The sequence below is a fragment of the Elephas maximus genome, chromosome 3 (assembly GCF_024166365.1).
Source record: "Elephas maximus indicus isolate mEleMax1 chromosome 3, mEleMax1 primary haplotype, whole genome shotgun sequence".
Lineage (NCBI taxonomy): Eukaryota > Metazoa > Chordata > Mammalia > Proboscidea > Elephantidae > Elephas > Elephas maximus.
Genome location: NC_064821.1, coordinates 89,515,237 through 89,542,325, shown reverse-complemented (window position 1 = coordinate 89,542,325; position 27,089 = coordinate 89,515,237). Strand labels below are relative to the sequence as shown.

General features: G+C 42.9%; 1 pseudogene; it reads left to right on the top strand.

Moving 5' to 3' along the window:
* The first annotated feature begins 390 nt into the window (after nucleotides 1–390).
* Nucleotides 391–25,688, top strand: LOC126071317 (cytochrome P450 4A11-like; annotated as a pseudogene).
* The last annotated feature ends 1,401 nt before the right edge of the window (nucleotides 25,689–27,089 follow it).

Genomic DNA, 27,089 nt, shown 5'->3' with positions numbered 1-27,089 from the left:
AGGGAAGAGAGGGAGTGAGGGAAGACAAAGAGAGAAGCCTCTGCTGAGGAAGGAGAGGAGAGCTGACACTTTCTATGTGGTGTCCGGGACCCTTTGTGCTACCTCAAGTGACCTCAGCCCAACCTGATGCTTCCCAGCCCCTCTACACAGTCCCTACTCTGTATAGTCCTCTTTGCCCACACCCCACCCTGCTCCTGAAGGCTGCCATGTTAGCTGAATTTAAGACAGGGCTCCTCCTTCAGGTGCACTGGGGAAGGGCTCATTCCTTTCAGGTAAAGGGACTTTGTTTCCATTTTATTCAGATGTTCAGTGTTTCTCACACTAGATTTTTGGAGAAGAAAACTTCTAGAGTCCTTGCCTGAGCAGGATTGCTTGCAGTCCTAGTCCGACATGAGGGCTTTGGAAACCCAACTCTTCACAGCCCAGAAATATGCGAAAATAGCCCCCAGCTTTCCCCTGTCACCAGGCACCTGTCGGCACTTCCTAGCACAGAAAGATCAGAAGTCTCCTCAGGAAGCTCATGGGCTGGATGATATAGCTCAGTGGGGACTTTCCCAGGTGGGCAAATGCGCTGGGCTGGTTGGAGAGGAGGTCATACCCCTGCCTACAGTCCCTACCTCTTCTCCACAGGACAACCTTGAAGCAGTCACCTGTAGCTCATCCTGTCACCCCACCCACCCCACCCTGGTAGAAGTGGGGCTTCATTAACCCTGCCATACTTGCAGATTATCTGGGTGTTTGTCCTCCTGACACTGCATTGTTCTCCCAGCAACAGACACCTTTGTAAACATGATAGATTCTCTGGGCTGGTGGGTGTCCCTGCATCCACCAGTCTCCCTGAACTCCAACTTTCTGTGTCCTCCTGCTGATCCTGGGAACAGGTTGCCACCATTTCTAGCCCAACGCACTTGCTGCCATAGACAAATCTCCCTGCTACCCTCTTCCTGTTGTCTGAGGCAGTGTACTACTCCCTGGAAGTGGCTTCTCACTCAGGCTGTGCCTCCAGCCAGGACATCCCTCCTAGTCCACTGGCCTCCCTTTCCACTGCAGTTCTCAGTACTAGTTCAGCCCTGCCTTGAGAGGTTGCTGAAGAGCACGGTGGCTGGTCACTTAGTGCTTGAGCCTAGGCCTGGGGAAAGGGAATGAGACCGAAGCTTCCTAGACAGGAGATTCATAAGTTCCCCTGGCATCAGATGGTACAGAAGGGTTCAAGCTGGCCCAGGCTCAGGAAGCACAGGACAGCAGTGGCCAGAATTCTGTGAGGAGGGCCAAGGAAATATACTCTAACTACAGGATTCCAAGGGTGTAAAAAAAATTTTTTTTTTTTTAGGGAAAGTGACCAAGAAGTGACCCTGCTGGCTCCAGGAAGTAAGCAGAGCCCAGACTGAGTTCACACCACTTGCATCTCCCCATGACACACACACATAGAGACCCTCATTACAGCTCATACCCCCACATACATCTGTGCGCCCCCCACACTCCCTCACACCCATGCACACAAACACCTGGGATCACACAAGGCAACAGGGAGTGTTTGAAGCAGGACTGAGGGAAATGGAAAGCATTGAAAGTGCTCGAAGGTACCCCTATTTTCTGTTCCCACAGGGTGCTCCCCCTCTCCTTCTAGCACCAGTACACTTAGCTTTTTCTCTCCTAAACCTGCTCTCAGGTGAGTTTCAGCACTAATTATGGAGCTTTGGTCAAAAGAGACCAGAGTCAGAGATCCACAGGTCCAGATAAGAGTCTTGGTAGGTTCCTTCATTGATATTGAAGTGGGAGCATGTCCTTCTCCCATCCTGCTTCTCAGTCCTCCTAGCTTCCAAAGAGTCATGAACAGTGGATTCATTTTAAGCTCAGGAGCCACCCACAGAAAGGGGTTACTTATGACTTCAAAGCTCATCTCCCAGGTGATGACTGTTGAAACTATCTTCTTCTGTGAAAAGCAAGGTGTGACAAAGTGCCAGGAAAGAGGAGAATTGGGGGTGACAGAGTGGAACAGACAGGTGGGAGGCACACCTGGCTGGAGCCTCTGCTTCCTGGCCTCCAGTGAGTAGAGCATTCTGGGCCTCGGGAGGGCTTTGCAGGAGTTTGTAGATGGCCTTCTTCTGCAACGGAAATCACCAGGGGCAGGAGATATCCAGAAGGCATATCCCCAGGGCTACAGAGAGAAATCTGAGTCCTAGTGCTAGGAATTCCCCACTCTAGTCTCCACCTACCTGCACTCACAGTCTCCATTACCTTTTCTTCTGTTCCTGTTTGGATCCTGAATTGGAGCCTAGTGGCTTGAGACCTTGGACCCTAGAGGTGCATGTACCCCAGCCATCAGGCACTCTTGCAGGGTCAGTGGGGAAGGATCTCTCATCCACCATGTGGTTCTACCCTGGAGTCCTCCCCAAATTTCTTCTCACACTGTAAAACCCCACCCAAATCAATGCTTAAATCAAGAACCATCTCTTGCCAAAATTCCCCTTTTAATGCCACTCTGATTCCTTCAGCCATCAACCCAGAAAGCCCAGAGTCCCTTGTAACTGGGAGACAAAAAGGCTGACAATGACAAGGACAGCAACTTATGGACTGAATTGTGTTCACCAAAATATGTGTTGAATTCCTGACTCCATACCTGTGAAAGTGATCCTGCTTAGAAATAAGTAATAGTAAACCTTGACAGAAATCTGAGGTGATGGTCCTGACTCTGACCCTTGCTTCCTTTATGACCATAAGACAGTCAGTTAACAACTCCAGGTGTTAGTTTCCTTGACTATAAAATAAGGTTAATAATACCTGGCAAATCAAGACATAGCTGTGGTTGTGCTTAAGTATGACACAAATGTAGACTAGACATATGTTGAGGCTCTACTATGTGCTGGCACTGTGCTAGGTACTGAGGTAAGAAGACCACTCTTTCTCGGAACTCACTTCTGCCTCTCATTCTGGGTAGGAACGAGTGACATGCAATAGCTCCAGCCAAAGAGAAATACAACAGTCCCATACTTTCCCTCAGATGGGGAAAGCAAGCTAGTGTTTGGGTCTAAAGGGCCCCTTCCTGGGAGATGCAGCCTTTGCAGCAGTGGAAAAGTAAACAAGATACGGGATATTACACCAGCATCAAACTCAACTTTATTAAGACTCAGAAAAAAGAAGTGACTGGGATCATCTACTCACAGGAGTAAATGCATCAAGCTGCTGTCATGGGGATAGACTGCTTGTCATCTGCTTTGCTTTTGCCCTTAAACTGATCCAGAAAGGGCTCAGAATAAAAAACATTTCCTTTTTAAAATGGAGAACGCAAAACTGAACCTAGCCTCCTCAAGGTGGTGGCCTAACCAGTCCAAAGCTTCACCCTTTATCCCTCTCATTTGTTGATCAACGAAAGTGTTTATCAGGCATCATCTATAGGCATAGTCTCTGTTTGCTGCTATGGGAGCGTAAAGACAGGGAAGACCTAGTTGCTCCCCTCAAGGAGTCTCTGTTTTCGGTGTCTAGGTACCAAATGAATGGGAAAGAGATTTACTTGTTAATAAATCTTGATGATGGCAGGCACATTTTTTTTCTTAGAGTTGAGCTCATACTGTAGATACAGTTCTATATTCTGCTTTTACCAGTTTGTTATAAGCTTTTCAGATAGGCTTAAAAATTCTCCATAAATGCTATTTTTTAATTACTTCACAAGGCCCAGATGCACTGTTTACCCTACACTTTCTAATAAAAAACTTCCTTGGATACTGAAACTTTCATTTACACCAATCAGTGAGGTTGATACTTTAAAACACCCTCCTGCTACACAACTCTTGGAAACCCTGGAGAAAACTGCAAACATGATATGCCCCCTGGAATGTTTTGGGGGTCCCACGCATGGACTGAAGACTCAACCATATCATTATCTCCTTTACCTTAATGGATTAGTGGCAAAGTCTCTGGAGCCAGACTCCCTGAAGTTGAATCATGTCAACACCATTTATCAACTGATAACATTTAGTGCCTTTCTTTTCTCAGTTATAATTTGGAGATCTAAAAAAAAGTGTGTTTTGTAGACTCCTGTGAAGGACATGTAGAGGTCTTTGTCCAGCGTTTAGAACATAGTAAGTGCTCAGTAAATGCTAGCTATTATCTAGTATTATAAGCCCAATTATAACTAAGAAACTAAGGTCTCATGGAGGGAAAGAAGTCACAAGAATGATTTAACCAAGGACTCTCTGACTGTAATCTTTTCACAACTATACCTAGGGCCGTGATTAAAAAGCAAGGGTGAGCCAAGTCAGGGAAACAGCTTGGGTCTAAGAGTCCCTAGGGGGTGTGTCCTAGAGGGTGCCCACAAAGCTGGTGAAAGTTTGGGTGAGCTGGAGAAAAGCAAGCCTCTGTATAAAGAGTTGCATGTCTTTCTGCCCTTGGGTTTGCAGGAGTCCCAGATTTAAGGAAGAAAGAAAAGAGTCTGGCCAGTAGATTGTATAATGAATCACCTAGAAACAGGGAAGGCAAGAGAGGAGAATTTCAGTCTAAGAGTTTAGATGGGTGGGAGAGTAGGTCAGGAGGATATGGGGCCCCTTGGAAAGCTGACTTCAAAGGAATTCTTCCAGAAATATTTTTCATGTATTACTTTGTGAATTGTGGGCCTTGGATTTGACCAAAGGAGGGGAAAAGAAAAAAAACAGATGGAGGAAGAGTTAAAGATAAATGTGTCCCCATTCCTTGCTCTTATGGGTATGTGCTGGTCACTCATTCTAGCACTCTCCACTGGTTGAACTCCTATTCATCTTTCAAACTCCCATTCTTTGTTTATATTTCTCTTTGCCTCAGTGGTGCCAGGACATTATGCATTCTGCCCGTAATTTCTTATTAAGTTTTAATGTACTAATTAATTTTTCTACTTTTGCCCCCCAGAAAGTAAGCTCAAGAAATATTTGTTGAGTGAATGTATAAATGAAGAAAGAGCAACTCTATGCAGTGTTCAGGGATGGGATTATTATCCCAACTGTATTCATTTCCTAGGGCTGCTGTAATAAATTCCACAAATGTGATAGTTAGAAAGCACAGATTTATTCTCTCACTCTTATAGAGACCAAAATCAAACCAAAACCCACCGCCATTGAGTTGATTCTGACTCATAGCAACCTCATAGTGTTTCCAAGGTGTAATTCCTTATGGAAGCAGACTATCACATCTTTCCCTGGCAGAGCCACTGGTGGTTTTAAACCTCCAGTCTTTCAGTTAGCAGTCAATCACTTCAACGGCTGTGCCACCAGAGCTCCTTGTTATGGGGACCAGATATTCAAATAAATATCATTGAGCTGACATCCAGGTGTCATCAGGACTGCGCTATCTCTGAAAGCTCTACAAAAGAATCCATTCCCTACCTCTTCCAGCTTCTGGCCACTGCTGGCATTCCTTGTCTTGTGGCTGTATCACTCCTATTTCAAGGCCAGCATCTTCAACACTCTCTCAGCTCTGACTTCACATGGCCTTCTTTTCTGTGTACATCAAATATATGTGACTGTATTAGGCCCACCTGAATAATCCCAGATAATCTACATTTTCCAAGCATTAATTTAATCACATTGGCAAAAACACATTTTCCAAATCAGATAACATTTTCCAGTTTCCAGTTTCTCAGAAACTCAGGCCTAGTATCATTATTCTGCCCACAACACTCTGTCCTGTGGCCATCAAAGCTTCATGTTCATTCCACATGCAAAATACATTTACCTTATCCCAACATCGGCACAAAGCTATGTAACATTTTTACCACGCATATTTATTGTATTTGTGATGGGGTATTTGATAATATAATGGGGATTTAAACAAATCACATACGTAAGGCTAAGGTTAAGTGTGAGAAATTTTTTCATAGGAGATGTATGTGTTGCTCAGAGCAAAATTGTGCATATGATGGTAGCACTTAAAGAAATAAAATTGTTTGCAGTAAAGTCTTAATAATGCATTTAATTGTGTAAATTTCTGGAGTGTAGGGGTAATAATATACTCCTTAATGTAAAACTATTGTATAAGTATTGTTAAGCAATTATTTTACATTTAGGATTATGTTGTAAAGAATTATTGTAGGAGTATTGTTATGCCATCATGTGTCTGTCAGTTTGTTGTATTGTGCTGGCTTATATGTTGCTGTGATACTGGAAGCTTTGCCATTGGTATTTCAAAAACAAGCAGGGTCACCCTTAGTGGATATGTTTCAGCTTCCAGACTAAGACGTACTGGGTAGAAGGACCTAGCAGCCTACTTCTGAAAAGCTTGACCAGTGAAAACCTTATGAATAGCAGCAGAACATTGTCTGATGCAGTGCCAGAAGATGAGTCCCTCAGGTTGGAAGACACTCAAGATGCAACTGGGAAAGAACTGCCTCCTCTAGGTAGAATCAACCTTAATTATCTGGATGGAATCAAGCTTTTGGGACCTTCATTTGCTAATGTGGCATGACTCAAAAAAACTCAACTAAGACACAGAAGACCTATTTGCCACAGTCAAGCAACTGGACCTCTTGGACATATACTGAACACTCCCCCCAACAGTAGCAAAGTATACATTGTCTTCCAATGCACATGCATCATTCTCCAGGACAGGTCACATTTTAGGCCACAAAGAAAACCTCAATAAAATCCGAAGCATTGAAATAATACAAAGTATTTTCTGTGATCACAATGCTATAAAAATTGAAATTAATAACAAGAAGAGCAAGGAAAAAAAAAATCAAATACATAGAAACTGAATGACACCTTACTTAAAAACCAAAGAGTAATAGAAGAAATCAAAGACGAAATTTTAAAAATTCCTAGAATCACAGAAAGGGCCACATAAAACCAGAGACTACATCATCCTGAGACCAGAAGAACTAGATGGTGCCCGGCTACAACCAATGACTGCCCTGACAGGGAACAGAGCAGAGAACCCCTGAGGGAGCAGGAGAGCAGTGGGATGCTCATAAAAAGGCCAGACTTAATGGTCTGACTGAGACTAGAAGGACCCCGGTGGTCATGGGCCCCAGACCTTCTGTTGGCCCAGGACAGGAACCATTTCTGAAGCCAACTCTTTAGACAGGGATTGGGCTGACAATGGGTTGGAGAGGGATGCTGGTAAGGAGTGAGCTTCTTGGATCAGGTGGACACTTGAGACTATGTTGGCATCTCCTGCCTGGAGGGTAGATGAGAGGGTAGAGGGGTTAGAAGCTGGCAAAATGGACACAAAAAGAGAATGGAGGGAGAAAGCTGGCTGTCTCATTAGGGGGAGAGCAACTGGGGGTATGTAGCAAGGTATATATAAGTTTTTGTGTGAGAGACTGACTTCATTTATAAACTTTCACTTAAAGCACAATAAAAATGAAAAACATATACTAAAAAAAAAAATTCCTAGAATCAAATGAGAATGAAAACATGTCTTACCAAAACATTTAGGACACACCAAAAGCAGTGCTCAAAGGAAAATTTATTTCAAGAGACACATACATCAAAAAAGAGAATAGGGCTTGTCTTAGGTTGGGTTCTCTACAGAAGCAAAACCAATAAGGGTATAAATATATATATGTAGAGAGAGAGAGATTTGTATCTAGAAAATGGCTCACACAACTGCTGAGGATGTAACATCCCAAGTTCATGGATCAGGATAGAGGCTTCTCTTGATTCACGTAGCCGCAGGGGCTAGTGAACCCAAGATTGGCAGGTCGGTGAGCCGGGCTCTTGCTCACAGGATGGGAAGATTGACGAATTCCAAGATTGGCAGGCAAGACTGCAAGGCTTCTCCTGATTCACATGGCTGCAGGGGTTGGTGAACCCAAGATCAGCAGGTCGGACAGCAGGGCTTCTGCTCACAGGCTGTGAAGATTGACAAACCCCAACATGAGCAAATAAGCTGATAGCTCAAGTCCCAACAACTGGAGGTCAGATGAACAGGAGACAGCCATAGGATCCAGAGTAAACAAAAAAGCCAGAAAGTCTGCTTATGTTCAGATGCAGGCCACACCCCCAAGGAAAATTCATTTCAACTGATTGGCTACTCATGGCAGATTCGATTATGGGAATGATCACATATAAACACTGGGAATCATGTCCAAGCCAAATTGACACACAATCTTAACCATTATGGGGCTAAAATAAAAACATTAACTGTACAAATTGAACAAATAGAAAGAGAGCAAGAAAAGAAGCCCACTGTCACCAGAAGAAAGGAACTAACAAATAATGGAGCATAAATAAATGAAAAAGAGAACAGAAAAGAATCAACAAGACCAGAAGCTGGTTCTTTGAAAGGATCAACAAAATCAGCAAACCACTAGCCAAACTGACAAAATAAAAATAGGAGAGGAAACAAATAACCCAAATAAGAAATGAGATGGGTGACATTACAATGAAACCAGCTGAAATAAAAAGTGTCACAACAGAATACTATGAAAAATTGTACTGTAACAAATTTGAAAACCTAGAAGAAATGGACAAATTTCTAGAAACACACTACCTACCTGTCATGGATTGAATTGTGTACCCCCAAAATATGTGTCAACTTGGTTAGGCCATGATTCCCAGTATTGTGTGGTTGTCCTCCATTTTGTGATTTTCCTATGTGTTATAAATCATAATCTCTGTCTGTGAATAAAGAGGATTAAGGTGAGGTGTAACACCGTTGTTCAGGTAACACCCCTGATCCAATGTAAAAGGAGTTTCCCTGGCGGTTGGCCTGCACCACCTTTTATCTTACAAGAGATAAAAGGAAAGGGAAGCAAGCAGAGAGTTGGGGACCTCATACCACCAAGAAAGAAACACCGGGAGCAGAGCGCATCCTTTGGACCCAGGGCTCCTGTGCAGAGAAGCTTCTTGTCCAGGTGAATATTGATGACAAAGACCTTCCTCCAGAGCTGACTGAGAAAGCCTTCCCCTGGAGCTGACGCCCTGAATTTGGACTTCTAGTGTACTAGACTGTAAGAAAATAAATTTCTCTTTTTTAAAACCATCCACTTGTGGTATTTATGTTATAACGACAGTAAATAACTAAGACACTACCTAAATAAACAAAAACTGAGATAGAAAATCTGAACAGACCCACAACAAAAGAAGAGATTGCAGAGGTAATTAAAAAAAGAAAAAAATTCTCTCAACAAAAAAAGCACTCTGAACCTGATGGCTTCAGTGGAAAATTCTACCAAACATTCAGAGAAGAGCTCACACCAATACTATTCAAACTATTTCAGAGCACAGAAAAGGAAGAAATACTCAAATTCATTCTATGAAGGCAGCATAATCCTGATACCAAAGGCAAGCAAGGACTCCACACAAAAAGAAAGAAAGAAAATTACAGGCCAATGTCCCTCATGAACATAAACACAAAAATTCTGAACAAAATTCTAATCAATACAATTCAACAGCATATCAAAAAATAATACATCATGACCAAGTGGGATTCATACCAGGTATGCAAGGATGGTTCAACATTAGAAAGTCAATCAACATAATCCACCACATAAATAAAATAAAGGAAAAAAATCACATGATCATCTCAATCAATGCAAAAAAAGCATTTGTTAAAGTTCAACACCCATGCCTCTAAAAAAACCCTCAGCAAAATAGGAATAGGAGGGCAATTCCTCAACGTAACAGAGGGCACTTATACAAAACCAACAGCCAACATTATTCTCAGTGAAGGGAGACTGAAAATTTCTTCTTGAGAATGGGAACCAGACAAAGACACCCTTTAGCACTACTCTTATTCAGCATTGTACTGGAAGTCCTAGCAAGAGCAATAAGGCAAGAAAAGGAAATAAAAGGCATTCAAGTTGGTAAGGATGAAGTAAAACTATCCCGATTCACAGACAACATAATCCTATACACAGAAAATCCCGAGAATTCCACAAGAAAGCTACTGGAACTAATACAAGGATTCAGTAAAGTAGCAGGATACAATATCAGCACACAAAAGTCAGTTGGATTCCTAAACAGCCATAAAGAGAACTTCGAAAAGGACATCAGGAAAGCAATATCACTTGCAATAGCCCCCTGTGATCATTAAGGCTGTGTGTCTACTTGGCTGGGCCATAATTCTCAGTAGTTTTAGAGTTATTATGTAGTTTGGCAGTTGTATGATGATGTGATCACTTCCATGATGAGATCTGATGTAATCTGATCACCTCCATGATGAGATCTGCTGTGAGTAGCCAGTCATTAGAAAGAGAGTTTTCCTGGAGATGCGGCTTGCATTGAACTTAAGTGAACTCTCTGACAAGGCTCCTGGGCTTCATCTCACTCTGGATCCTGCAGCTGGCTTCTGTTCATGTCACCTTCAATTCATGGGACTTGAACTAGCAGTTTACCTACCGTCTTACCTGCAGTTCTTGGCATTTGTTAGTCTTTGCAGCCTGTAAGCAAGAGACCTGCTGTCTGACCTGCTGATCTTGGGTTTGCAAGCTGTTGTGGCTACCTGAATCAAGAGGACCCCCCAGCCTGACCCACAGATTTGGTATGTTCCAGCCTCTAAACCACATAAGACACTTACTTGATATAAATCTCTCTGTAAAAATATTTATAAGCTTTACTGGTTTTGCTCACCTAGAGAACCCAGCCTAAGACATTCAGTAAATGAGTGGTTCTAGAGAAACAAAATTGTAAGGATGAGTTTTCTTAATTGGTTCTCAAGTCTGGTTAGTCTTAAAGATGTTGATGATTCTCCTTCCAGTAGTAAAGAGGGCACTGCTAATCCATGGCCTGAGGTGACAATAAAAATACACAAAATATCACCACCAAAAGATCAGGTATCAGTAAAAGACCAGGCTGTGGGTGATTGCATGTGTGATACCTTTCTACAATTTTTGAAAAATGAGAAGTATAAGGAAGTTGGTTGGTTGGTCCTACTTTCTCTGGACAAACTGGTGCAAGAAAGAGTTGAGCTCAGGACTTCAGAGTCAAAGCTCAAGCATCACGTAAATGACCTCAAAGTTTCCACTTGTGCTTAAGCCTTATTTCTTGTAGTAACGGAGCTGACGTTAAGGAAAACCAAACCCAGAGTGGTTGAATTACAATGCCAACTCAATTAACAAACTCAAGTGGCACTGACGTTAAAGTGAGGACGTTGATTGGGAAGAAATCATATCCTGAAACTTGAGGAGGGACATATGACAGATAATCAGGAATCTGGGGACAGTGAGCACCTAAATTCCATTGAATGACTCCTGCCTACAGAACCAGCCCTCTCATCCCATATGAAGAGATTACTCCATCTTTGTCTGCGAAACCACCCTCCTCTGTAAAACAATTAGCCCTCTACCCCATCTAATGAGATTAACCCAGCAGAGTCTAAAGAGCTCTGGTCTGAGTCATTGCCTGGGGCATCACCTGAGGCAGATGCTTTACAAGACAATGCTGAATGCTCTCAAAACACATCCCCATCACTGACTTTGGCTTCTGGGCCTATTACTAGACTTAAGTCCCAGTGAACCCCAACAGGTGAAGTATAAAGTGTGACACAGGAGGAGGTAGACTACACTCCAAAAGAGCTGCTTCGCTTTTCTAATATGTACAAACAGAAACCCAGGGAATATGTGTGAGAATGGCTATTACGGGTGTGGAATAATGGTGCAAGGAACATAAAGATAGATCAGTCTGAGTTTATTGATATGGGCCCAGAAAGCACAGAACCTTCATTCATTGTTTCAGCTCAAGAAGTTAAGAAAGGAACTAATAGTTCATTTGTGTGGCTGAAGAATGGATTACATGGTGGCCTACACTAAATCAAGTGAAGCACCAGACCTGCTTTGGTAGAATGTAGAAGGTATCCAAAGGCAAAGGGAAATTGGCAAGCTAGGGTGGTTTTATGAGGTTAGACCCACCTACCCACACATGGAGTGCCCAGAGGACACACATTTTACACAACAATGAGGAAAAAAATTGTCTTGGGAGCCCCAGCATGCTTGAAGACTGCTGTGATTGCTGTTTTATGTAAGTCAAATATGACAGTGGGAGCTACCCAAACTCAGTTATGACACCGAACTACAATGGAGCTGATTCAACAAAGACTAGATGGGAGTGATTACCATAATGGACAGTGGAGTCAAAGCAATAATCAGAATATTATGATTTGTAAGGATTTATGGTATTGGCTACTTAGTCATGGTGTCCCCAGGAGTGAAATACATAGGAAATCTACTAAATATTTAGTTGATCTGTACAAGGTCAAGTGAACAGAAATCTAAATCGAATTGCCAGAATAGAAAGTCATGGTCCCTCAATGGATTCCCAGACTTGAGCAGTTTAAAGGCCCACAACTCCTTGAATGAAGGGAAAGCAGCACCCACTTTGGGGAGGACTCCAATACACTGCCAAAGGCTTATACTGTTTATCTTTCTCCCAGGCTTCCCCCAAAGAAATCTATGGCCTTTTATGAGAATGACTGTTCATTGGGGAAAAGGAAATAATCAGACTTTTTGGGAATTACTAGATACTGGCTCTGAACTGACACTAATTCCAAGAGACCCAAAATGTCACTGCGGCCCACCAGTCAGAGTAGGGGCATATGGAGATTGGTATTTTAATGAAGTCTTAGCTCATATCCATCTTGCATTAGGCCCAGTGGGTCCCCAAACCTATCCTGCAGCGATTTCTCCAGTTCAGGAATGCATAACTGGAATAGATATACTCAGCAACTGACAGAACCCCCACAATGGATCCCTGACAAATGAAGTAATGGCTCTTATGGTAGGAAAAGCCAAGTGGAAGCCATTAGAACTGTCCCTATCTAGGAAAATAGTAAACCAAAAGCAATACCACTTTCCTGGAGGGATTCCAGAGATTACTGTCACCATCAAAGACTTGAAGGATGCAAGGGTGGTGATTCTCACCATATTTGCATTCAACTCACCTATTTGGCCTGTGAAGAAAACAGAAGGATCCTGCAGAATGACAGTGGATTATCAAAAACTTAACCAGATGGCAACTGCAATTGCATCTGTCTTTCTAGATGTAGTTTCATTGCTTGAACAAATGAATACATCTCCTGGTACCTGGTATGCAGGTATTGATCTGGCTAATGCCTTTTCCTCCAAGCCTGTTTCGAAGAACTGCCAGAAGCAGTTCCCCTTCAGCTGGCAAGGCCAGCAATAGACCTTCACTTGCCTACTTCAGAGCTACATCAACTCTCCAGCTTTATGTCATAATTTAATCCACAGGGACCTTAATCACCTTTCCCTTCCACAAGATGTCACTCTGTCCATTACATTGATAACATTGTGCTGATTGGATCTAGAAAGGAAGAAGTGTCAATGACCTTGGGATTCTTGGTGAAACATTTGCTTGCTAAAGGGTAAGAAATTAATTCCACAAAAATTCAGGCACCTTCCACCTCAGTGAAATTTCTAGGAAACCAGTGGTGTGTGGCATGTCAAGATATTCCTTCTAAAGTGAAGGATAACTTACTGAATATGGCCCTTCCCACAACTAAAAAGGAAGCCACAACACCAAGTGAGCTTCTTTGGATTTTGGAGGCAACATATTCCTCATTTGAGTGTGCTACTCCAGCCTATTTAACAAGTGACTCAAAAAAGCTGCTAGTTTTGAGTGGGGCCCAGAACAAGAGAAGGCTTTTCAACAGGTTCCTGTTGTGCAAGTTGCTCTACCACTTAAGCCATTTGATCCAGCCAATCCAATTGCAAATGAAGCGTCAGTGGCAGATAGAGATGCTGTTTGGAGTCTTTGCCAGGACCCTACTGGTGAAACACAGCACAGACCCTTAGAATTTTGGAGCAAAGCCCTGCCATTCTCTGCAGATAGCTAGTTTCCTTTTTAGAAACATCTTTTGGTTTGTTACTCAGCCTTAGTAAAGACTGAACACTTAACCATGGGCCACTAAGTCACCATGCAGCCTGAACTGCACGTCATGAACCAGATTTTTCCTGACCCACAGAGCCATAAAGTTGGACTTGCACAGCACCACTTCATCACTAAATGGAAGTGGTATATACGAAATCAGGCCTGAGCAAGACTTGAAGGCACAAGCAAATTTTATGAGGAAGCAGCCCAAATGCACATGATCTCCACTCCTATCACATGACCTTCCATCTCCCAGTGTGCACCTATGACCTCATGGAGAAGTCCTTTGATTGGAAGGAGAAATGGCCAGATGTGCAACTGTATAGTGATTCATGGGCTGTGGCCAATGGTTTGGCTGAATGGTCAGGGACTTGGAAGGAACATGATTGGAAAATTGGAAACAAGGATTTATGGGGAAGAGGTATGTGGATAGAACTCTCTGAATGGGCCAAAGAAGTGAAGATATTTGTGTCTCATGTGAATGCGCCCCAAAGGGTGGCCTCAGCAGAGGAGGATTTTAACAATCAGGTGGGTAGGATGACGCATTCTGTGGAAACCACTCATCTTTCCCCAGATACTCCCAGCATTGCTCAATGGGCTCATGAACAAAGTGACCATTGTGGCAGAGATGGAGGTTATGCATGGGCCTAGCAACATGGACTTATACTCACCAAGGCTAATGCAGCAACAGCCACTGCTGAGTACCCAATCTGCCAGCAACAGAGACAACTACTGATTCCCAGATATGGCACCATCCCTCAAGGAGATCAGCCAGCAATCTGGTGACAAATTGATTACATTGGACCACTTCCATCATGGGAAGAGCAGCGTTTTGTTATTATTGGAGTAGACACTTATTCTGGATTTGGATTTGGCTCCCCTGCATGCAATGCTTCTGTCAAAACTACCATCTGTGGACTTACAGAATGCCTTATCCACCAGCATGGTATCCCACACAGCATTGCCTCTGATCAAGGGACTCACTTCACAGCAAATGAAGTGCAGCAATGGGCCTATGCTCATGGAATTCACTGGCCTTACCATGTTCCCCATTATCCTCAAGCAGGTGACTTGATAGAAAAATGCAAAGACCTTCTAAAGACACAATTACAGCACCATCTAGGTGTCAATACCTTGTAGGGTTGGGACAATGTTCTCCAGGAGGCTGTATATGCTCTCAACCAGTGTCCAATATATGGTGCCATTTCTCCCATAGTCGGGATTCATGGGTCCAGGAATCAAGGAGTGGAAATGATTCACTCACTATTACTTCTAGTGACCCACTTGCAAAATTTTTGCTTCCTGTCCCCACAACCTTATGCTCTGCAGGTCTAGATTTCTTAGTTTCAAAAAGAGGAATGCTTTCACCTGGAGACACATCACTGATTCCATTGAACTAGAAGCTAAGAATGCCACCTGGCCCCTTTGGGCTCCTTATGCCTCTGGATCAAGAGGCAAAGATGGGAGTTACCATACGGGCTTGTTTGATTGACCCTGATTACCAAGAGGAAATCAGATTGATATTACATAATGGAGGTATAGTATGTCTAGAATGAAGGATATCCCTTACAGTGTCTCTTAATACTACCATGCCCTGTGATTAAAGTCAATGGAAAACTACAGTAACCCAATTCTGACATGACTACTAATGGCCCAGACCTTTCAGGGGTGGAAGTTTGGGTCACCCCACGAGCTGAGGTGCTTGCTGAGGGCAAAGGGAATATGGAATGGGCGGTGGAAAAAGGTAGCTCTAAATACCAGTTACAACCACATGACCAGTTGCAGAAATGAGGACTGTAATAGTTTTGAGTATTTCTGCTTTTTTTTTTTATGTGTACATCAAATATTTGTATTTTCTTTACTTATAAGGTATAAGATGTAAAGAGGGCTAGTGCATATTTGGTTGTATATGTGTTCATTTTATCATGTTCAGCACAAGTATGACTATTGTGTTTATTCAGAGATTATGTAGGTTTAAGGATATGTGTACAGGTTCCACAATGACAAGGTGTGGACTGTGATTGTTAAGGTTGTATGCCAACTTGGCAGAGCCATGATTCTCAGTGGTTTGACAGTTATGATGTAGTTCAGCAGTCATATGATGATGTGATCACTTCCATGATGAGATTTGATATGATGTGATCACCTCCATAATGGGATCTGTAGTGAATAGTCAATCAGTTGAAAGGGAGTTTCCCTCAGTGTGTGGTCTCCATTGAATATAAGTGGACTCTCTGGTAAGACTCGGATTATTGCTTGTTCTGGATCCTGCAGTTGGCTCCTGTTCATCTGACCCCCAGCTCTTGGGACTTGCCCTAGCAGCTTTCCTGCTGTCTTGCCTGATGATCTTAGGATTCATGGATCTTCACAGCATGTGAGCAACAGCCCTGCTGCCTGATACACCATTCTTGGGCCCGCCAGCCCTTGTGGCTGATCAGGAGAAGCCTCCAGCATAACTCATGGATTTGGAATGTTCCAGTCTCTACAACAGCATGAGCCATTTCCTTGATATAAATCTCTCTATAGAAATTTTGTATATATCTCTATTATAGATATTTACTGGTTTGCCCCTCTTGAGAACCTGGCCCAAGACACCCCCCACAAGATAATGTACTTAGGAATAAATTTAACCAGGGATGTAAAAGACCTATATAAAGAAAACTACAAAACACTAATGCAAGAAACCAAAAGAGACCTACATACATGGAAAAACATATCATGCTCATGTATAAGATGATTCAACATTATGAAAACATCAGTACTACCCAAAGCAATCTATGAATATAAAGCAATCCCAGTCCAAATTCCAGCAACATTCTTTACAAAGATAGAAAAATTAATCCCCAAATTTATATGGAAAGGAAAGAGGCCCCAGATAAGTAAAGCAGTATTGCAGAAGAAGAACAAAGTAGGAGGCCTCGCAATACCTGATCTTAGAATATACTATATGTCACGGTAGTCAAAACAGCTTGGCACTGGTACAATGACAGACACAGAGACCAATACAACAGGATTGAGAACTCAGATGTAAACCCATCCATCCATGGTCAGCTGCCCCCAAGCCTCTCTCAGTTTGTCATACTGTGGAGGCTTGCAAATTGGTGTGATGCTGGAAGCTATGCCATTGGTATTCATATACCAGCAGGGTCATCCAAAGCAGACGGTTCAGTTGAGCTTCCAGACTAAGACAGACTAGGAAGAAGGACCCAGAGGTCTACTTCTGAAAAGAACTTGTCAGTGGAAACTTTATGAATAACATTGGAACATTGTCTGAAATAGTGCCAGAGGATGAGCCCCTCAGGTTGGGAGGCACTCAAAAGATGATTGGAGAAGAGCTGCCTCTTCAAAGTAGAGTACACCTTGATGATGTGGATGGAGTAAAGCTTTCGGGACCCTCATTTGCTGATGTGGCATGACTCAAGATGAGAAGAAACAACTGCAAAATCCATTAATATTTGAAATGTGGAATGTATGAAGTATGAATCTACAAAAACTGGAAATCATCAAAAATGAAATGGAATGCATAAACATGGATATCCTAGGCATTAGTAAGCTGAAATGGACTGATATTGGCCATTTCAAATCAAGCAATCATATGCAGGGAATGAAAACTTGAAGAGGAATGGTGTTGCATTCATCATCAAAAAGAACATTCCAAAACTATCCTGAAGTACAATGCTGTCAGTGATAGAATAATATCCATACACCTAAAAGGAAGACCAGGTAATGTGACTATTATTCACATTTATGCACCACCACTAAGGCCAAAGATGAAGAAATTGAAGATTTTTACCAACTTCTGCAGTCTGAAATCAATCAAACATGCAATCAAGATGCATTGATAATTACTGATGATAGGGATGTGAAAGTTGGAAACAAAGAAGGATCAGTGCTGGAAAATATGGCCTTGGTGGTGGAAATGATGCTGGAGATGGCATGATAGAATTTTCCAAGACCAAGGACTTCTTCATTGCAAATACCTTTTTTCACCAACAAAAACAGTGACTGTACAAGTGGATCTCACCAGATGGAATACACAGAAATGAAATCGACTACATCTATGGAAAGAGAAATGGGAAAGCTCGATATCATCAGTCAAAACCAAGCCAGGGGCTGACTGCGGAACAGACCGTCAGTTGCTCCTATGGAAGTTTAAGTTAAAACTGAAAAAAATTAGAACAAGTCCTTGAGATCCAAATTATGATCTTGAATATATCCCACCTGAATTTAGAGATCCTCTCAAGAATAGATTTGACACACTGAACACTAATGACTGAAGGCCAGATGAGTTCTGGTGTAACATCAAGGGCATCATACATTAAGAAAGCAAGAGTTCTTTAAAAAGAAAAGAAAGAAAAGACCAAAATGGATGACAGAAGAGACTCTGAAACAGAAGAGACTCAAATGTCCAGTAGCTAAAACAAAAGGAAGATGTGATGAAGTAAAAGAGCTGAACAGAAGATTTCAAAGGGTGGCTCAGGAAGACAAAGTAAAGTATTATAATGATACGTGCAAAGAGCTTGAGATACAAAACTAAAAGGCAAGAACACGCTCAGCATTTCTCAAGCTGAAAGAACTGAAGAAAAATTCAAGCCTCAAGCTGAAATATTGAAGGATTCTACAGGGAAAATGTTAAATGATAGAGAAAAAGCCACTGAACAAGCAGTTACAGCCCATATCAAACACCAAAAAAAACTCTGAAGAGAGGAAAACATCTGATTTCCAGAGTTACCACTTTATAATATTCAAAATGTCATTTTCAAAAACAAAAAAGTTACAAAGCATGAAAAACAAAGTTCTGCATCCTACTTTGGTGAGTAGTGTCTGAGGTCATAAAAGGTTGAGAATGGCCGTCTAAGACACAGCTATTGGTCCCTTGCTGTCCAGAGAAAAGGAAAGTGAAGAAAACCACAGACTCAAGGGAAAAGTTGGTCCAAAGGACTAACACAACCTTGAGACCAGAAGAACTAGATGGTGGCTGGCTACCAATATTGGCCACTCTGACTGGGTTCACCACAGAGGGTCCTGGACAAAGCAGGAGGAAAACTGTAGAACAATCAAATTCACAAAAAAGACAGATTTACTGATCTGACAGAGACTGGAGGAACCCCTGAGACTATGGCCCTAAGACACCCTTCTTTACTGGAATTGAAGCCATTCCCAGAGACCACCTTTGAGCCAACCCATAAATGGGCCCATAAAATAAACAATAACACCTGAGAGGAATGTGTTCCTCAGAACAATCAATTATATCAGACCAAAAGAGCAATAATTGCTCAAAAGCAAAGAAGAAAATTCAAAAGGGGTAGAAAATCAGGAGAAAAGGAACGGGAATCTAGGGCAGAAATGGTGAGAGTGCTGACACATTGTAGGGAATGAAATAAATGTCATGGAAGACTTTACGTACAAACTATTGAATGGGAAACTAATCTGCTCTGTAAACTTTCACCTACTGCATAATAAAAAAAAAATTTTTTTAATTACAAAGCATGAAAAGAAACCAAAAAATATGGTCGGTTCATAGAAAAAATTAACAAAAACTATCTTCAAGGAAGCACAGACATTGCATGTAGTAGACAAAGACTTTAAATCAACTGTATTAAATATTGTCTTGGTTATCTAGTGCTGCTATAACAAAAATACCACAAGTAGATGGCTTTAACAAAGAGAAGTTTATTTTCCCATCGTAAAGTAGGCTAAAAGTCCAAATTCAGGGTGTTAGCTCCAGGGGAAGTCTTTTTCTCTCTATTGGCCTTCTCATCAACCTTCCCCCAGACTAGGAGCTTCTCTCCTCCAGGACCCTGGGTCCAAAGGACGCGCTCTGCTCCTGGCACTGCTTTCTCAGTGGTATTAGGTCCTGCTGTCTCTCTGCTCGCTTCTTTCTTTTATATCTTAAGAGATTGCCTCAAGACACAATCCAATCTTGTAGACTGAGTGCTGACTCACTAACACACCTGCCACACTTTCTCCATCATTAACATCATAGAGGCAGGATTTACAACATATAGGAAAATCACACAATACCAGGAATCATGGCCTAACCAAGTGATACATACACTTTTGGGGGGACATAATTCAATTCAAGACATATATGCTCAAAGTGCTAAAGGAAACCAAGAGAGCATTTCATGACCAAAAGAGATAATCAAATAGAGATAACCTATCAATAAGAAGGCAAAAATTATGAAAAGACAACAGAAATTCTGGAGCAAAACGTATAACTGAAATGAAAATCTCATCAAAGGTTTTCAATAACAGATCTGAGTAGGCAGAAGAAAGAATCAGTGAGCTTGAAGATAAATCCATTGAAATTGCTGTGAGGATTACATAATGTAAATCTATAAAAAGATTTGTACAATACGGATGGAGTCAATCTCTGAACAACAGTTATCAAACATCTACTATGCATAAGGTTCTACAGGCAGTTCTTAGTGCAGGCTCATAGCTCAAACAAATACGGGGACAGATCTGACCATCTGACAAGTTACGGAGAGACAGCAAGAGTCTGAATCAGAGACCAGGTCATCAGCAAGAGTCTGAATCAGAGACCAGGTCATCAGAAAGAGTCTCAAATTCTTAAATCTCTACTGATAAATCCAGAACTACTAACCCTGAAGCTGTCTTACCCTTGACCTCCAGTCCAAGCACTGGGCCAAAAAAGAAAGTTTTTGTTGGTTTGTCTCTCCTTTGGTTACAGTTCCAAAAAGAACAGGAGCTGCAACAGCTTCTGAAATGGTAGGTAAATTCCATGTGCGTACCCTCGCTGGCTATGGGAGAACAAGGTATTCATTCCAGCTCCGTGATCCCAACAACATGAAGGTGATTCTTGGGAGATCAGGTGAGAAAAAAACCCATGTCCCAACTCGAGCAGCTCCCTCTTCTGTACATGCCCCTGGTTCTCTAAAATTCCAGAAGAGCGCAGTTCAACCATCAATAACTAAGCCCTTCACCAACCATCCCCCAGCTCAAAATCCTGCCTCAGGAAAACAATAATTTCTCAGTGCTAGACATTAAAACAGCTGTGTGGACCTGGATTTTTCTTTCCTTTCTTCTCCTTTTTTTTTTTTTAACCAAATTGAGATGCTCTGTTTAGTACATTGCACCAGACAGAAGAACAAACTTTCCAGTCCACACTGGAGTGGGTCTGATAGCTTTCATTTGGCCTCTCATGGGTCATGGAATAAAAAAGCTAACACAAATTGTATAAAAGCCACAAGGCTTTTGTCTTACTGTTTGACATTTAGGGTATTGTCTATGTTTCTGGATTCTAAATACAGGGTAGCTAAAAATTCAGCATCCTACTCCTGTGGGTTTCTGCTGAAGGTACACTGGGTCTGTCTCCCTGAACCCACACTGACTATTGGGACAGAGGTAGTAGACGACAGCAGGTAAGTGGGAGGGAGCTTTGCATAGATTTACAACTGACAGTCATCAAGAAATGATGGTAGACAATGGTCTGGAACACAGTTGTCTCCTGGTGGCTGCCTTGTCCAGTCCTCTCCTCTCCACTTTCTTCCTAATGCTTGTCGCTACATTTCAAACTCAAACTCTCATGGTAGCTACAGATTCCTGGCTCCCTAGATGGTGTGTGTGTGTAACTAGGACTGTGATTCCCTCTCCAGTTAGGTTTGCCATGAGTTATTTGTTTCGCTCAGAGAACAAAAGATGCCTAGTCACCACCCCCATTCTGGAATCAAGCTTCATTTTTCTTCTTCTAACCAGACCCCATCCTCTTGATGGTGAGAGAAGCCTTCCTGAAGCGCAGCTCCTTCCACTTCACTTCTCAATTCTCCCCAAATGTTTTGCCCTGACATTTATTTAAGGCCTGTTCCCTAATTCTCCTTTTCTACCTTTATCTTGCAGCTATCATAATTGCATCCTATGTATCAGCCAAACAGAACATTCACATTCCTAAAATGTGACAAGCGTCCCCAGCCTTTACACGTGATGTGCCTTCAGCTGGGTTTTGTCCCCACCATGACCATTTTTGCTCCCTCCCAAAATTGTCTCTGGTAGTCCCTCTGATCCTGTCTCCCCGAACACACCTATGTATTCATCCATGGCCCAGGGTACATTTTGCTCCTGTGGAGTGCGCAGACATGGTTCTAGCACCAGAAGATGCTGACTTCAGCCTTCCACTATGACATCCTGGAGCCCCAAGTGGGGCTCATGGCTGACTGACTCTGTGTGAATGATGCTGGTAAGTCTCTCTCTCTCTCACCTCCATACACCCTCTCACTCACAGACCCTGCCACTCATTCACAGCATGCCCTTACACAATCCAAACACAAACATTGTGTCCCAGGGACATCCATCAGACACAACCACGCAATAACACTCTCAACTCACACATGCACATCACCTGCATTGAATACACATACCTATTGTCAGCCACCTACGCTGGGCCAGGGCCCATTTGCTTTCACAGACACTTACATGCATTACCACTCAACCCGAAGTGAGTATTATGCTCAAACACACATGTGCTCACTGCCGTGCAAAGTCATGGATTCAGACAAACCCACTGACTCACATACACACATGTTTAGATGCGTTAAGACATACCTGGAAGATATACACAGCCAGGCATTCCTGTACACACTGGCATATATGCCCAAATACACTGGCTTTCCAGCAATTAGAAAGAAGCTTCCTCCTCGTATTGGTATTAATAAACCCCTCTCCTGATTGATTGAAACCCCCTCTAGCACTTATCAAAAAGCAGAGTCTCAGACCACTACTATGGCAACAGGGTTCCCCCAAAAAATCAGTGGGATGGGAGAAGACTTAGCACCATTCCGATCCACAGTTTGCTCACTGCCCAAAATAGAAAGTGTTATAGTCTATCCAGGGATCCTGTCTCCACCACCTCCATGTCTTCAACAAAGGCCTTTTTAGCATGGCCAGTGCCCCTTAAACAGGAGGACAAGTTTTCCCTGGCTGGCCTGGGCAGTGGCAGCTTCAGTTGCCGAGAGGATATCCCAGTATGTTACTGAGATGGGCTCAGGCTTGGGGTTCATGGCTTCTGCATGAATTTGAGCCACTCTGTGGACTAAAATGGACGCAGGGTCTACATTCTCATGGCTCAGACCCTACCATACCATTGTCTCCCATCAGAACTCTGATTTGTTACCAAACTTGGCCTCAGGAAAAGTTTGCTCAGTGAAAAGGCATTGAAGTGCTTGATGTACTTTCCTTAGGAGCCTCATCTGGTCCCTTGGGCATTATCTTGCATTGACATGGTTGCTCCCTAAACTTGGGGCCCTACCTGTCCCTCACTTCTCTCTCAGCAATTAGGACACCAAAGAGTCCCCCAGGTTTTTGTCACTAGAAAAACAATGTTTTCTAGTCAACAAAAAGCTGGTTTTCATCACACGTTGTTGCTAAAATTCAAAACTTGAATCTGATTATTAGGACAGTAAATGTTTAAATTTATAATTAAAACCTTTGAGAAAAACACATCATTTTACAAACGTTTGCATTAGAAACTTAGTTTGCCATAATGCATCTGCTTTAAGGGAGTGAGGAATTCTCAACGGGACACCTGGGGAGACAGAGAGGAGAGCCAGACCTTTTAAGCAAAGGCCTTCTGGGAAAATTTGAGTAGGGTAAATGTCCTCCTCCTGTCCAGGACAAGTGGGAGAAGCTCATCGCCCAGGACCCATATCTGGAGCTCTTTGAACATGTCTCGGTGATGACCCTAGACACAACCTTGAAGTGTGCCTTTAGTCACCAGGGCAGCATTCAGTTTGACAGGGCAGTGATAATCCTCAGTATCAGAGTCCTTGTTCTTACTAACTGGCCATGGACTCACTTGAGAGGCAGGTAGGGCATCTTGGCTGCTCACTTCCACACAAAGTAAGATTCTTCTTCCAGACCCAGATCCATTTGTAGAAGCCTGGCTGCTCATGCCATCTTATCAAGGGCTGTGGACCAGAAGGGCTTTAAGACCAGGCGACATGGATGCCTCCCTGTTGACTATCCCTACTGTTTAAGGTGGATTCCAGGTAAGAGACCTCTTTCCTCTCCAGTCTCCTCTACATCCTCTCCCTTAGGAAATCCCAATCCTATATCCAATCCATTGAGGACCTGAACAATCTGTTGTATTCTCATATGAGAAACGCCTTTGCAATGTCACTATATTCACGAGTTCTTAGTTCAAGACTATTTGAAGCAGACATTTCTAATGGCGTGATCAACAGGCATTTATTACTTACAAAATAAATAGGATAGGGATGAGTAAAACAGCACACATCATCATCAGCCTAGGTATCCCTAAGTTAGACTTGTGTCCACAGAGTTAGATCATGTCCAAGCATGCCCTAGTTCACATCTTGGGAGGAGAACACATTAGTTGCTCTGTCCTGGGATTAAATACTAGTTGGACAGCCATGTCTACCTGCCAGATAGCATGTGCAGAGAGCAGGTAGGGGACAGAATTATGAAAGAGGAAATTAAAAGGTAAAAGGGAGTAATAAAAGTGGAAGGCCCCATGTGGGCAATGGATATCATGCATTGCCCATGTTCAGGCTATTCTAGATTTACTAATGCCAGAGAACAGCCCGTCCTCTTTAACCCCACTAAGATAGCTTAACAGAATTCTGGGTTCTTCAGAAGGCAATCCTCTTCTCATAAAGCACATACTTTACATCCATTAGTAGTTATTATGTACATGAGAAGCCAGGGAAATTATGAGGTGGCAACTATAATATAGCACACCTGTGCATCCAGCAGCCTTCAACCAGAATGACATCATCTCCAAGTTGAAACCTGATGGCCAATGAACCCACCATGCTTGCCAGCTTACCCAACAGCACACAGCTCCTGAGTCCTCCTCCCAGACAGCTTCCCTCCTTCACCAAGCACAGCTCAAAAGAATATCATAACCCTTCTGGCAGAGCCAGACCCCTTAGTACTCCTGCAAACACGGTATACAACCAGGTTGAGTACATCTCCAGGGCAGGGGACAGGTACCTAGATATATGTCAGGCCCTGTGCCAGGGGTTTATATGTGGCATCATGTTTGGTGATAGTTGATGAAACACCATCTCAACATTCAAGGAAACATTCAAGTAGAGGCTCTAAAATATCTCCTATTGAGGCAGTCTCAACCTGCAGTTAAATACGCTAGTGCTCTAATCTCTGACCCACACTCATCTCAAGATCCACCTCAGTCAGGCCTGGCAACCAATTAGGTCCAGGTGGGCAGATGCGGCTACTGTGGGTGTCTGGGACTGGTGCACCCGCAGCTTTACCTCCCATTGGTAACCCCTGTCTTTGGACAGCCTGAGTGATCAAGCTGAGGAAAGCTCGCCTAAAGGAGGAAGGAGAACTGTATGAGATCAGAAGGAAGAGGCACTTAGATTTCCTAGACATCCTCCTGTGTGTAAAAGAGAGTGTGGGATGGGCCTGAGACTTTGCCCAGAAAAGCAAAGCCTGGGAGCAAACCTTGTGTTTTCCCCATAGCTTCCCCCAGATAGAGAGCAGGAGTAACTTGCCTGAACAGGATCTTCCAGCTGAAGTGGACACATTCAAGTTTGAGGGCCATGACACCACAACTAGCGGCTTCTCCTGAATCCTCTATGCCCTGGATGTGCACTCCAGCATCAGTAGAGATGCTTGCAGGAGATCCAGAGCCTCCTGTGGGATGGACCCTTCATCATGTGGTGCGTGCTCAAGGGATAGGGGAGCTCTGCCTCTCTGTTAGAGAAGAAGTCTCTAGCCTATCCAGGGTCTGCCACCCTTCAGACTAGGCTTCATCTCAACGATGACCTGGACCAGATACCCTACATCACCATGTACATCAATGAGGTTCTCTGACTCTATCTACCAGTGCCAAGTGTTGGCACAGAGCTCAGCAAGCCTATCACCTTACCCAAAAGAATGAACTTCACCTAGCCTAACCACTCAAATAACTAACTTCTCAACAAACACACAAATTCAGGAAATTCATCTATCCTTGATGGATTTCCATTTTCTCATCAATAAAATTGATGTTTACTTTATAGTTTGGATGAGGTATAGGAAATGCCTGACACAGAGCCGGCTGCACAGGTTCAATAAATATCATTGTACTTCCCTATCATAAAGAGCATTTTCCATTGCAGGAGGCTGGCCTAAATGATCAGTAAGGTCCCTTTCACTTCTGATACTCCCGAATAGGATCCTAATCTGTCATTTTCCAGGGCCAACGTTCTATCATCTTTCTAATCCATAGTTTTATTACGCTACAGATCATTCCAATTTGGTGACCCTGACATTCTTTGATTCTAACCTTCTATGCTTTATCTCCGGACTTCAAAATTACAGGACTCAATCATGTCTTCACTGTTGCATCTCTTCTAACTCCCCACGTTTGATGAAATCTTCCAGAAACTTCATCGTATTCAAGGCAAAATCAACATGATGATGACTCAGTCCAGCAATCTTTTCTGCAAAGAGATGTTATCCTCTTGATGTGGTCTCTGAGTGTTATCCTTAAAGTTAAATTCCCACTTCTTGGAGTCCTCCACCTTTATGGGTTGGAAGAATGGGCTTGACAGCTAGGTGCCCTGGACCTGGTGCTCTCTCTGCAAGTGTTTGATCCTTCCCCATTTGCACGGGGCTTTGTACAGCACAGGTATGCCTCCCTACCCTAACTCCAGAGAACCAAAGTGAGGCATCTTGTGGGGGTGGGAGGTGGGGAGGATAAACTGTCTGCATGTCAAATGTTGGTGATCTCCTATGTGCATGGGTGGCAGCCTCAGCTAAGCTGGTATGTGTAGGTGCTTTGGGAAAGGGACCTTGTGTCTGTGACTCTGTACAAAAGAAAATGGGATTTTAGGGCAAGACATCGAGATTTTGCTCCCACGGCTCTTTCCTAATGGCTAGCGACATTCAGAAAGGGTGGATTGTCCAAAGTTCAGTGTATTCTAGTGTGTTTTTCTCACTTCATGACTACGACTTTTCAGAATTAGAGTTTCTTGTGCATTTTACATTTCTGGTGGTGTGCTTTTCTCAGTTGTCAGGATTCTTAAAGAATAGATTTCTGTCTTCCTAATCCTTCTTGGTCAAGTCCTCTGAATTTTCTACTTCACTTAGCAATCTGCCTGCCCACTGCATGGAAGAAATACTTTGCATGGTTTCAAATTCCAGATGCCTTGTGTGTCTCAGCCACACCAGCCACGTACCTGGAAGGTGACATTTGTGCTTTGAAGAAAGTTTCACAGCATTTGTGTCTTCTCTATTTTTACAGTCTTTGCAAACAACAGCTTTCACTGAATGTTAATGTTTACATATCCGCAACCTCTTTCCCAGTTT